Source organism: Aythya ferina (genome assembly GCF_964211825.1).
Source record: "Aythya ferina genome assembly, chromosome: 4".
In the NCBI taxonomy this organism is placed as follows: domain Eukaryota; kingdom Metazoa; phylum Chordata; class Aves; order Anseriformes; family Anatidae; genus Aythya; species Aythya ferina.
Genome location: NC_140300.1, coordinates 74,098,295 through 74,112,301, shown reverse-complemented (window position 1 = coordinate 74,112,301; position 14,007 = coordinate 74,098,295). Strand labels below are relative to the sequence as shown.

General features: G+C 43.3%; 1 protein-coding gene across 18 annotated transcripts in view; it reads right to left on the bottom strand.

Annotated features, from left to right (window-relative positions):
• ANK2 (ankyrin 2) overlaps positions 1-14,007 on the bottom strand; it is a 339,161-nt gene that overhangs the window by 232,308 nt on the left and 92,846 nt on the right. The gene's annotated exons all lie outside the window — the stretch shown is intronic.

Sequence of the window (14,007 nt, the reverse complement as noted above, 5' to 3'; positions counted from 1 at the left end):
ACAAATTAAAATCTATGAACTGAATGCACCATTTTCTGCCCAGTGGGAGCTGCAAATTGATCACTTGCATTATCCGTCCATCTGGTAGTTACAATTGAGAGTATGTGACCTCACATAACACCTCTGCTTAGAAGACATCAAACTTAGGCAAGAGAAAAGGCTCTTAAGCACCTTGCAATTGCCATGCTGGTCACATGCGGCATGGCGATTGCTATAGTAACCAGACACCTACCAGGGACACTTCCTAGCTAGAGGCGTTCCTCTCCGATGCCTTGAATTTTTATTCTTTGGATTATGTCTTATTTGGGGCTAACGGAGTTGAGCTTTGTGTTCATCTGGGAAGGGAAAGACGACTAGAAGCGAGGTCTGAAACCAGGTTTAGTGTAAGAAAATTAGAAAAAAAATATTTGTGTCATGGCAACTACAGAATACACTATCTGTATCATTCCACGGGCACAAACTGCAAGAGAAACACACTGTGTATTTTTCAACCGCACATAACAGAAGTGTTTTTTCTTGCCAGGTACTCAAACATGCCTCAAAAATTGAAGTTATTATAGCTATGCTGGTAATTATGATCACGTACAACCTTCTTCTGCAAGGTGCTCTCTTCATTTGTCTCGTGAAATGTTCCAGCCAAACCTCCACCTCTTAGATTCCAGTTCTCTATTCTGACTCTCTCAAGATCACCCTTACTGCAAACATCCATCTGACAGAGTTCAGCTATTAAATATATTGTATTCACATACTTTGGATCAAAAAGCACAAGAAGTGTAACAGGAGGGAGAACGAGGGGAGAGGAACTGGGATGAAATCTGGGAACAGAGAAATTATACATGACATTGAGAGGCAGAGATGGGCAGAAAAGCCTACTGTTCTCCAAAACTGGCAACACAAGTCATAACCTACACTCAGAAAACCCTGTCAAACTCTGCAGACAAGCTGTGTAGCAGTAGCTTCTTGCTCTGTGTATGAGCAGCTATTATTAGTAAAAAGTGACAGATGGCTGTCTACTGATCCAGAAGTAAGGAAAAGTAAATAGCAATGGTGCTCGTATGGCCTTAATTCTACCTGTGTTCATGCACTGCACAGTCTGGTCGTGTCATCGCATGCCTGTTGTTTGACTAGAACCGCCTGGTCCAGTTGAGGCTTGGACGGATACACCAAGGGATCAATACGAGGCACAGACCAAAGGTACCCATTACCTAAAATGCAGTTTTTGAGAAAAATTGACAGACACGTTCTAGAGCGCCGCAGAACTGGGAACAGGATGGTGGCTTCTCAGCCAGAGCAACTGAACCTTACACCAGATTACATTTTCACGCTGCTACTCCTGTCCCTGACACCGTACTTACAAGAGAGGTGTTTAAAAGAAGCTGTTCACTCTAAGGGTTCTCCCATTTTCCAAATGCTTATCCGAGGTCTTGTGAGCTTGTTTCAAGACAAGGGTTAAAAACCCTTAGCAACAATCAAAGCCAAGAGGACGTTTTATGTCTGTAATCAATGAGATGGAATATGCTTCCTCTGAAAAACAAAGCCCCATTTTCCTGAACTAAAGATTCAAACGCAGTCAGAACTTTCAAGTGTCATTTTTATCTTTCTTTCAGCAATCCCATCTATTAAATTGGAATAATTGCGTCTCTTCATTTAAAAGAAATATAATGAAAAATATTTTTCAATACTCTGGATATTGCTTTGATGAGCAATATAGATGAGCCCCCAAGGGAATAATAAATCTGCCTTCAAAGTGGGGTTCAAATAACATGCTGTAAGTAAGGCCTTGGGGCCACAGACTGAACAACGAGACGGAAACAAGATACTGAATAGCTGCTCATTAAACAGGTATCGTCTACGCTGTGCACTGAATATGACAGGAGTTGGTGGAAAATGCATTGTGGGGCTGGGTAATTGAAGGCTGTATCGTGACACATACACATGACGGGACCAAACAAAGGTTGCGAAAGCATCTTCTAGATTTGTACTCTCAGTAAGTCCTCTCTCTCAGTGTTGTTTTTACATATAAGGTATATAAAAATTAGTAAGCACTCAAATGCAATACAGGATCAGGGATTGAGGCATTCTGATTTGACAGTGCCATTTTCAGTGCTCTCAGATCTTAGGTGTTCAGCTTTTACTCAATGATTTCAAATCCAGCATTAGTAACTTGCTCAAAACAGGAAAGGGACAGAAAAAAAAAATCATATGGAAAAGGTTAATTAACTAAAAATACATAAATTCTACATACATAAATTCTACACACAAAATGAAGAACCGTGGGCTCTTCTGACTTAATACCCGCACTGACACCAGCTCCTTTGGCTTTAATTAATGACTTATAGAGCAAATTCCTGGCACCCCAGGAGCTTGCCAACTGTCCCCAGTGCTGCAGTACCTAGTTGTTAATCCACATCCAGCAGCCCCAGCAAACAGCACACCATCACAGGGATAGCACTGACTGCATCCTATTGTAAACTGGTTCTGTGAACGCGAGAGAGAATTATTAGCATAGGACACAATAGCAGTGAGAATCCACCCACGGGCAAAGGAAGTGATTCAGATGCACGAGCCAGCTAGTTACAGTGCGGAGCTCCACGCAGCACGTAGATGTGCTGCTCAGGAAGTTGACTGCTTACAAATTTTTACTCCTCTTGTGAGACATTGTTTTTAGTGACTATTATTCCTAGGGATAGGCAGCCTTGACAGATTCCTTCAAAGTGCTCCTTAACCATGGCAGAGTCCTGTTTCCCTGGGCCCAGGGGTAAGGAGATAATACTGTGTAAGCCTTGGTGGTAAACAGGACCAAAGGCCCCTGCGTACTCGTGGCTTGAGCCCTGCTCCGAGCTGCAATTCCAGAGACTGACTGCTGTAGGAGAAAATCCCCATGCTTCCTCAACCAAAGAACCCACTGAATCACAAAGTGCTGCAACCTCGAGCGATGGCTTTCCCCTAAAAGCTTCCCTGCCTATGCCAGTCTACAGCAGAATCCTCCTGCACCCCATTTTTCCCTGCCACAATGTTCCATTTCCAAGTGTTTTCAGTCAAATATCTAGGACAGCTTCTTGCCTCGAGTAGAAAAACACTCCTTCCAACTTGCAGCGAAAAATTGCATGTGTATATATTTAGCAACAAAAACTGGAGTAACATTTAACAAAGATTTTATTCTTTCCATACTGTATGAGAACACTTCAACATGTCAATCTGACATTCCTCTACCAAAAATTCATCTCTTTAGAAAATATTCTCTTTGGAACTCTACCAGTATCTACTCAATGCAGTAAAAAAAAATAAAAACATTAAAAAAAAAAATCAGAAGTATTTCCTATGGTGACCCACAGTTAATGTACTAAGTAAAAGAAAATTTTAAGAACCATTTTTTTATTGTATTAAAAGAACCACTTTCTACAGTTCTATAACTTACAAATTGTTGTTCTCTTGATTTCAGATGCGAAATTTGTCCTCACTTTTGCTCTTGGGATCAAGACTGAGAACAGGCTGGGACACAGGCCCAAAAGGCAGCAGCAGTGGTTTGCTGCTGCAGCAGGCAGCCACAGCCAGTGCCACAGGAGCCCGTGTTATCCACCGTCAAATAAAGGACCCCACACCAGCCCCAGACGCTGCTCGGAACTACAGCACAGAGCCTCAGATGGTCCTCATACAGCTCTGTCCACAACCAAGTATCCACCAATACCGTGATGCATTTCACCACATGTAAGTGCTTTTTTGTATCATGATCATCTTGAAATGTGTGCTGGAGTGGTGTTAATTGTAAAACAAACTTAGACAATAGCCTGTAAGCTTGCACGTCCTGCAAATTGAACTGTAAAAGAGTGAAATATCACTCCAACATACTTTTTAAATATTTGTTGCTTAAAGATGATTAAGTCAAAATTCTCAAATATGCAAGAAACCAATGCTGGTCATTCCTAAAGAAAATGGACACTTACTAAACTCACTTGTTGATCTCAGTCTTGCCATTTGTGTCATAAAATGCAGTCACGGGCCTTGTGAGTTGCAGTGGATAGGCAGGACTTGGCCCATGGTATGTAATAACATGCAAATAAATAACATTTAATAATCAGTGATGAGCCTTAAGTAAAAACATCACGTTTAACGACAGAATGTACTTCCCAATAGAGAGCTCAATCTTGGAAACAAACTGGAAGAGATCGTCTTTTAGAACTGGCACTTCCCCCGAAGATGCTGCTGGTACGCTGCACGCAGCAGCCCTGCGCGCTGATTCAGCGTAAGGAGCGAGCACTTCTCTCACAACGTGGCAATTAACACTCCCACGGTGAGTAACGGGATGAATCATTTCAGCACTAGCAAAAAAGAAAAAAATCAAGGAAAATGGCTCCACTATACGTTCCTGTTACCATCATACTGTCAAAGGCCCAAATACACTTGATCTTAGAATAAATTTTCTGTTTAGAGTATCTTAAGCCAAAGCATATAAAGAAATGAACGCATTTATTTTTAACTCCTCTCCCTGCCTCAGTAGGGAAGCTCTGGCAAGGACGAGCAATGCGTGGCTGGGGGCCAAGCTGTGGGACAGCCACTTTGGGAGCGGGGATGTCCAAAGCTGCTGCTCAAGGCAGCAAGAGAGGACTTCCACAGCATCATCCTCAATGTAAGGCTCACCCTAAAAATGGTCTTGGCATGACAATACTCAAGGCAGACATACCATGGCAAACCTAATGCAGGATATCAGATTGCCTTCCTGCCCAGAAGGAAAGTCCAAAATATTCATGGTCAGAGACCATGGCCTTGGGAAATGGAGAAGAGCACAAAAGCAGAATTGACTCTTAGATGATAGACTCCGAAAGCTCTTCAGAAATGACTGGTGGTGTCGTAGAAACCCCACACCAATAAAACCCATTTGGAAAAAATGTTACCATTCATTCTTCCCCACTCTTACGTTAACAAAACTTTGATCTCTAATTTCAATCCATACCTGAACCCACCCTTCATCCTAAAAAAGTAAATATCCCAGAGAGACTAGCTAAACCTCTGCTGAAATCTGCACTAGTTCTGAACAGGAAGGAGACATCCTTCACCTATTTTGTGCATCCTATTCTGGTTTATCTCCATCCAAAATCATTTGCTTAACACATTTATGAATAGCTTTTGGTTAAGATATTAAAAGCAAAACAAAACAAAAAACAGCATTTTGGGTAATATACGCTATTCACCAAAAGTATTTAATTTGATGGTTGACATTTACGTCAAAAAATACACCCACATCTTGTGAGGTACAGTACTTTGCTTTAAAGATGACCTTGAGATACTAACTATTTTGCTGCCCTCTTGCTAGCATTTGACTGGGGAGTTGTGACACGCCAAAAAATCTCACTTGGAAGGTCAATAAAAGTGGAGTTTGTGTTTTGAAGCCTGGGAAGGAACGAGGCCACCTGACGTGCTTACAGAATGGGGACAGCTCTGCTGCAGCCACAAGGACCTCTGGTGCACTTAACCTTGGCAGGAGAGCATCGAAGACACTGGTGTCAGTCCAAGCACAACAAGAAACTTCTACTGGTGCAAAGGAAACATGAAACAAAGAGGAAGAAAAACTGAAAGCAGATAAAACAAAACCCAGTTCTACCCCCATACATAACTGATAAACCACAATGAAGTTAACAAAATGAGTTGAACCAAACCTTGAGGTGACACCAGCAAACCATAAAGACATCTCGTCTTCAAACAATGGGCTACGAGGGAGGTGCTTGCTTGCAGAGCAGAAACAAGCACACGCATTAGGAGACTAAAATCCTGAAATACACAACTAAAGGAAGGTACAACAGGTGGCAAATATATTTGAATTATAATATTAAAGAGCAACTTCCACTGAAAAAAGCAATCTAAATTTAGTATATTGCATTTTTGTGATCAATATTAATTAATAAAGGATTCTTTTCCTGTTGCACTGAAGTCAGGATTCTTAATGAAATTAGAAAGAATATAAAATGTCTTTACCATTTGTTTCCTAGAAAACCAGCTACAATAGCAAAGAATTTGGAAATTCAACCCAATTTAAACATTAGAGCTCACATGACAGTTCAGAAAATAACCATGGCAAATTTTCATTTTGGAAACATATGCAGAACTTCCACTTGCAGAATAATCAGAAAAGACACAGAAAACATTTTATGCAAAATAAAGAAATGGATGTCTTATCCTGCAAAGACAAAAATATTTCCTGTTGCCAGTAAAAATACTCATAAAATTCGGAATGTGAAACAACAGCTGGGAACTGTTAGCTACAGGAGAAACAATCTGGTTTGTGGTTATTTTGCAAATCGGTGCACATAGTGGCAACCATAGGTTTTCATTTCCTTTGTGATAAGCCTTTCATAGCAACGAAACTTGGCAGTATTTCTTTCTGACGTACTTTGAAAGCTAATATGAATTCCATAAATTCATCACATTTGAATGGTCTAAAACACGCTCGAAAGCACAGCAGCCACCACGATGTGGAGACCACCATGCTATGGACGGAAAGCATCCTTATTGGCACGACAGCATAAGAAAGCATCGAGGTGGTACTAATCCTGTCCCACAGCTGCAGTGCTCACTCCGGACCTCACCGTGCTTACTGGGTGAATCAGGTTCATCAGTTGTTTCCAGCAGCAAGTCAGAACCAGTTTCCTTGGGATAAACGTCTCACCGCAGCAGAACTGAATCCTATCTTCACTCTTTGCTTAAAACCCATTTTTGCTTTGTACTACACAAACTGAGGATCAAAACCCAGTACAAGAAAAATTTTAAAGGTTAATTTCAAACAGATTTTGTTTCAGCAGAAAAGTTTTCAATATTTTTTGCTTGATAAGTTTCTTTTTTATTCCTTCCGTGCAGTCTTCATAATGTTAGAAAACATTGTGCTTTGATAACATTTCAGAAACACAGCAAGCACATTTTGCAACTATATCTTAGTTTCATTCAACCATTTGCACTATTGTCATTGACGTGAAACTCAGATAACATATTTAAATTAAATAAAGGCTTTAAGTGGTGAAAAGCAAGTTATGGGTCTCATTTCTCAATAGAGAATTCGAACTATTGCATTTTTTAAAACATAAAACCAGTCTGAATTTTAAGCCACACTGCTGTAACACTCCAGTTTTACATTAACACCAACAGGCAAAACCCAATCATCTAACACATTGCTCACTACACGAGAGTAGAAGTGTTCACTTTATAAAGCGATTATCTAAATAGAAAGTTCATTTCAGGGCATAACAACATAAAATAGTGCCTTGGCAAAGGATTTATTTTTTTTTTTAAACCATCCCTATGACTGAGCATAACCTGCTGACTGGCTCACAGATGAAGATCACACATCCCTGCATTTTTCACACGTGTGAATGATTTCTTAAGTGATATCTTACCAGCAAAGTCAAGGGATGGTGTTCAATCTAAGAGGAAACTTAAGTCCTTCATTAAGAACACCTTAAGGAGGATGATTAAATATGGGTTAAAAATACTACCTTTGCATACTTCTGTCTCCTCTGTTCGTTTAAGCACCTTACTGTACAGCTGTTTAACCCCATTAAAGACCGAGATAGCACTGATTCTACCACAGGCCTGAAAATGCTGGCAAGTCGGTTCTCCCAGGGTCAGTCCCACACTAGGACAGGGCTCCTTCCCTCTGGAGGATGCTCTTTCTCTCCTGTTGCTCTCTCCAATCAATAGCATGCTCCAGAACATAAGCCAGACGCGTCTCCCCACCCACAACAGCAAAGGTCAGGCTGATCTCAGGACTGGCATTTGTGGGAAGGCTGGAACTGGAGATTCAGAAATTCAGGAGATGTAGGAAGTCTTGAAAGAAAGCACACTTTCAGCAGGCACTGCTGAGCACGGAGGGGGAAAACTGAGCTATGCTCAGGCTGGACGTGCCTACATTTCACACCGGTATGCAGAGACAGGGAGGCAAACCAAGACCCTTGCTGCCCCACCATCTTTTCCTGAGCTGCACGGATTTGGAAGCACGGACTCCAGAAAGCAGCAGGCAGCTGGAGGCAAACAAATTTGCCCGTCAGCAAAAGGGGGCACAGAGGTGGCCCTAGGGGTTCTTGTGGGAACTCACGAGCCAGCACAACGCTCTCTGCCAAGAAGTAAGAGCACTGCCTTAATATTTCTTTCCCAAAACACAGCATCCTGTTGCTTGCTGCAACTCTTCCCAAGAGCTATCAGTTAAAGTGCTTTGACTTTTGCTTAATTCCTCCTTCCTATGTGCTACTTCTTTCCCTGTCCTTTTCTTCCCCCTATAAACTCCTACCTTCTTCCTCTCGTCCCTTCTTCTGGTGTTTCTACTTGGCGAATCCCCCTTTAGCTAAATTGGACCCAAATATAGATATTTATATATATATGTTTAATAATAACCTGCTGTGCCTGTTTACCAGCCCTCCTGCAGTGTGTCTGTGCTAGCCCTTCTGTTGCCCTGCGTGTGAATCACCCATTTAGGCTGCAACCTCCTTGGGCAGAGGGCTGCCCGTTGTTCCAGTCTCGTGCGGCGCCTGGCACACACAGCTCCATTCTGACGACTCAGAGCAACCCCATCAATGCGTTCGTTTTCTGGATTGTTGGAGGCTTGCTTTGTATGCTTTTGCTTCTCTGGTTTATCCTGGGGTTCAGAATTACAGCCACCTTTGAACATCCACTGAGCAGCACGCGTGAGGAAGCAGAGCCTTGCATTGCAGATAAAAACTCCGTACCAAACCTTCACTGCAGGTCAGCCGCTGCCACGTGTTACTCTGATTTCTGGCAGGTGTAAGATCTCCCACGCAGAATTGCACCCTTTTCACCAGAAAAAAAGCCTTTTTTTTTTTTTTTTTTTTTTTTTTAATTCAAAAAGATACCATTTGCACGAGTTTAATTACAAGCAATAGTGACAGTGATGCAAGGCAGGCCCTGGTGCTCCGAGCCGTGACCCACACGGGTTCTGCACCTCCAACACCACCACCATCGGGGTCAGGAGCGGACCAGCAGCTCCACGTGCAGCCTGTGAGCAGGACTGAGCCCTGCCACACAGGGAACAGCGAAGATCGAAACCCAAACACTAGCAAGAGGACAGCACAAGGAAAGAATGGCATGTTCCCGGACACCGCAGGGCGGCCCGAGCCCTGCCTCCGCTGACAAAAGCCCCTTTTCATTAGGGGATAGAAAAAAAATCCCCTTTTATTCTTTATAGCCTTTGAAGGGCTTACATCACTGCTTCTTCAATTTCAGGATTTTAGGGAAAACAAGCTTTCAGCTGGGCTGGTCAGATGACTGTAACTAAGGGTTCCTGGGAGCACTTAAGCCTCACACTTGCCTCATTAATTGAGGGGTAGGGGACCTTCTAATAATGACGCCTCTAATGAGGAAACAAAACCACAGCAAAACACCTCCCTGCTCCTGCAGTATTAATGTCACACTGAACCTGGGCATCTCTCCACCAAACAAATCACTCTACCTTTTATTTTCCCCCTAATTAGACCCAGGGCTTCCAAGGGAAACCATAATGAGCCTTATATATTGTAGAGAAAATATTTTAATGCTACTGGTTCATCATGTGCAGAAAAATACAATTTCATTATCAAGCGTGTCCAGCAGATGCCTTGAACGCGAAGACAGGAAGGATTTGTGAATACTAACAGAGGCACATTAGCAGAATTAATAAGGTAAAATAGGTAGTCACGGCAGCCCTTTTTTCATACCAATTTAAACTATACATATTTCCCCCAGAATAACTCCATACACATCCCTGTGATTCCTTCTTCTACTCCCCTCCAGCTCTGGGAGCCCCACACAACCCAGACAGCCTGAAGCACACAAGCACGCACCTGACGGCGGGCAGGGAAATCCTCTATGGTGGATGCTGAGGAAGCTCCAGATTAATACAAATATTTGTGCTTGTATTTGGTTACAAACAAGCAAGCTGTGCAAGTGATTTTACAGCTGAAATCTTTAAGTGAGACTCTTCCTATGAGCCCTTCAACCTTTGTTTTATGACTTGCACAGACAGGTCTTCTAAGCTAAAAATACTCGGAGCAAATGTTTTCCCTCCTGCTCCACCAACACACGAGGATTCAGGCAGTCTCCTTCGGGGGCTTAAACTCACCTTCCTGTTTAACCATGGACCTGGCACGTAGCAGAGGAGAAATGAGGGCAGGAATTCAGCTGGCTGTGGATAACATTTAGGGATTGCTCCCAATTGTAGAAGCTGGCACTAACTTCTGAAGAACAAGCAAGCCAAATGCACTTGGGACAGTCTGAAGAACAGCCTGAGCACAGCAGAGGCTGCGAGGAAGACAGCAAGGGAACAGAGCAGAAATTCTTATGTTTCTTCACTGGGTTTTTCTGCTATTATGCTCAATTCTCTACCTGGTAATGAAACAGATAAAACAGTTCTTTCAAACCGGTTTTTGCTATATAAATAGCTGGATCTGTCTATATAAGAAAAATAGCCAAGGACAGGAATAGAAGAAAGCCTGAAGGCACATGAAATCTCATTGCAAATAATGCACAGCTGTCTCTCAGACAAGATGTTTTATTATAACACTTCCTATGCCATTCTCTGCCTCTCAGTCCTAGAGTGCTAACTATACGTGTCAATTAAAAACTACCACCTCGGTAGAAGGGTGCTTTTCTTTTCCCTGAAACACAGGGTGCAGAAGCTGTTTGCACTTGCACAACAGAATGACACCAAGTCCGTGTCATCACTTCGCTTACTCAGTGCCTCAGTCTCTCATCGAGCCTGGACAGCAGCTGTCATCTGTCACCTGTAAGTAAACTCATTTCATGAAAGGCTGTCCTACAGCAAGAAGCCAGCCCACAGTTAATCCTTGTCTTCACCTGCACATTTCTGGAAAGTGCCTGCAAGCAGATCCCTACCAAAGGCCGCGGTATCCTGAACTGAAATTTGTTATAGAGCTTCCAACATCAGCCACCGTAACCCTTGAACTGCTTCTGCAGGCTCAGCAAGTGCCAGGGAGAGCCAGCATAGAAAGATCTCACCACAAGTCAACGTGCAACTCCTTCTTCGCCCCCAGTTTTCTGTAGTTGAGGTGATGACAAGGTGCTGCGTACAGACCTGACCCACCAGAGCTGGCAGACCAGAGCCCGTCAGAAGGGTGGCTACCTCCAGCGGGTTGAGAGCACCAACACAGCACGAAAATCGGCCCTCACAAATGACAAACCAGAGATGTGTCTGCAACCTCTCATTTGGGATCATACACCAGGACATTCAAGGAGAAACTGAAGGATTCAGAGACCAGACTTACATGCTGGGCTTCCATCAACCCCATCCTCGTCTACAATTTGAAAAGGATATTTCTGAAGGAAAATATTTGGAAAATGAACATTTCTACTTCTGAATGAGGCAGAAATAGAGATGCTCTTGTTACATACATAGGTGTGCTTGAAGGGTTCACTTTGAGGTTTTCTGTTTAGAAGCCTTTTTGCTTTGCATTGTTTTTTTGTTTGTTTGTTTTTTCTTTAGAAAATCCCAATCTGTAGAAACAAAAAAATTATTTGCAAATTGTTAATGACTGAGTTTAAACACCAAGTTTATAGCTATCTGAACACTGCTATCAGCACAGAACATGCTAAACTTAACAGCTTTAAAATGTGTATTGTTCATTTTTCATATAGAATATACATGCTTATATAGATTATGCAGATAAGGTTAAATTTAGATGAGTCCAAATCAGACTCCAACCAACATATTTTCATCAAGTAGAGCATGTCTGTTATGTTGTTTTGTTAAACTTTTGAAGCAATTTTCTGCCACTTCATGACCACAACAAAGGATAATAGGTTAGAATTTCTCAGGTAACGCAAATTCTAAGTTTTGACCCAGCTAGAAGTGTTTTTTCAAAGCGATGAAGGCCTTTACTGCTGATCAGAGCAGAGCTGCAGCTGGATGCTCAGAGCTTTGCTCAATGTGTGGGTGTGTGAATGTTACAGATACACATAAAGGAGCCTTTACTTTAACGTGATGTATAACACAAGCTAAGCCAATTTTTGTGGATGAACCTGACACCCCAAAAAGACCTTCTTTCTGTAGGCATACCCACTCATCCCCAAAGCTAAAGGCACCTGAGGATCACTTCTGTGTCCACACACGTCTGAGGTGCCGGTAAGTTTGGGACCACCAGCCTACAGCAGTGCAGCACATGAGATGTGAAAGGCTTCCCCAGCCACCTAACTGCTTGACCCGAAGGACAGGACGCTGATAAATCTCAGCTACGCCCGACTTTAGCCTAGGAGGTGGAACATCAGACCCTGAACAAGCAAGACAACCTCTGGCAGACACAGCATGAGGTATTCTTAAATGTATTTTGTCTGTGAAATTAAATCACGTTAAAAGCAGTTAACTGAGCCGAGCAGTGACATTCAAGTAGAAATCACATCACTTTGTAGTTTGTGTTTATTTGCATTAAGTTATCCCCACCAGTGACCACAGTCCAAATCTTTCAATGTTATACTAATAAAGGAAACTGGAAAAAAAAAATGGTTTGAAGGAATTTGCGATTAGAAACAAGCCTTGGTTCCAAACCCGGCCTTGCTTCACCTCACTGCTTAGAAGGAAAATGTAAGCAAAAATAGCAACGGAGAGCATGAAGGCAATCTGACCGCTCGTATGGTTGAACCAGGTGACCTGTCCCCTTACGCCGTGTCTGACCTGACACAGATGCCTTCTTCGCTTCTGTATGAGACTTCTTGGCACATAGGGAACAGGGATCCTCAAGGCCCTAACAAAAGGTTTGTTTTGCATTAGGAAACGTGGATCTGCTTCCTGATGGCGCTACGCAGGCAGACAGCAGCGCTCGTGAATCCCGACGGCTGGCAGGGAGCTTTTCCGTCCTGGCACCAGGGTTGCTGTAGCGCTCCTCGCTGACGGGATGTTCTTAGCAGCCGGCCCCAAAATCGGCCCCAAAATCGGAGACGGCCAGACCCACCACCAGGGTCGCAGCGGCCCCTCCGCAGGCAGGGGGGGCTCTGCCATCTGAAAGGCAACGTGCCTTGGGGTAACATGGGGGTGCGGACAGAAACTGTGGCTTTGGGGCACTGCACACAATAAGCTTGTGTCTGGCTTTCCCAGAAGTATCTTGGAGAGTCAGGACCCTAAACCTCCCCTGGGTGTTATACCACCCAGCAATGAAGCAGCTCAGCAGTAACTTGGTGAAATTCCTAGTGGTTAGCACTTGAACTACACAAGCTACGTTAACGAGCACGCTTTCAACCAGCTGAAGATAAGCCGGGATCTAGGCAAACCACAACACCACTGCTACTTTGGGGGTTTTGGCGGCTCCCTTCAGCTCTAGATGCTGTCAGCGGCCATGTGCTGCTGTTGCTCCTTATGTCTGGGCTTCTCTTCACTGCTCGCTAGGTGCAATGGTGGCAAAAAGCAGTAACCAGACCCAAAACAACATCTCCATTTTCAGGCTGACTCAGTTTATGACTGAGTGATTCACAACACTTCACTCAAGTGGTGCTTTATAGACTGCATCTGGGAATGCAAATGGGAATAGCAGAGAGCAACACTCAGTACAGGGGGGTGGATAGGGTGGCCACTGCTTGCAGAGCAGTTTGGACCCACCGTGCCCCACAAACCTGGCTCTGCAGCCATTCATTGCTATTAGCTAGTACCTTACTGACACGGCAGGGACTTGGACACTGCTGACGGAGTGCTGGCCACCAAAGCCTGATAACAACTGCTCTTTTCTGGACAAGTGTTCACTAAATATATCACTTACAAGACCTGTAAGGAGAAAAATCTGCTTCTGCTACGGCAGCTCAAGGCAAACAATACATTACGAATTATAAACCCCAGGAAAGTCGACCTTCAAGGAGGTCTCTCAAAAGGTCAATAAAAAGTTTGCAGAATGCAAGCAAACAAGCAGAAAATACCTAACTGTGCTTTCGGAGATAAAAGAGACCAAGAACTGAAATATAGAAGGCCTTCTTGGCATTATTTTCAAAAGGCAAAGAATAGCAGTTTTCCAGACAGTATGGTCAGGGTGTCAT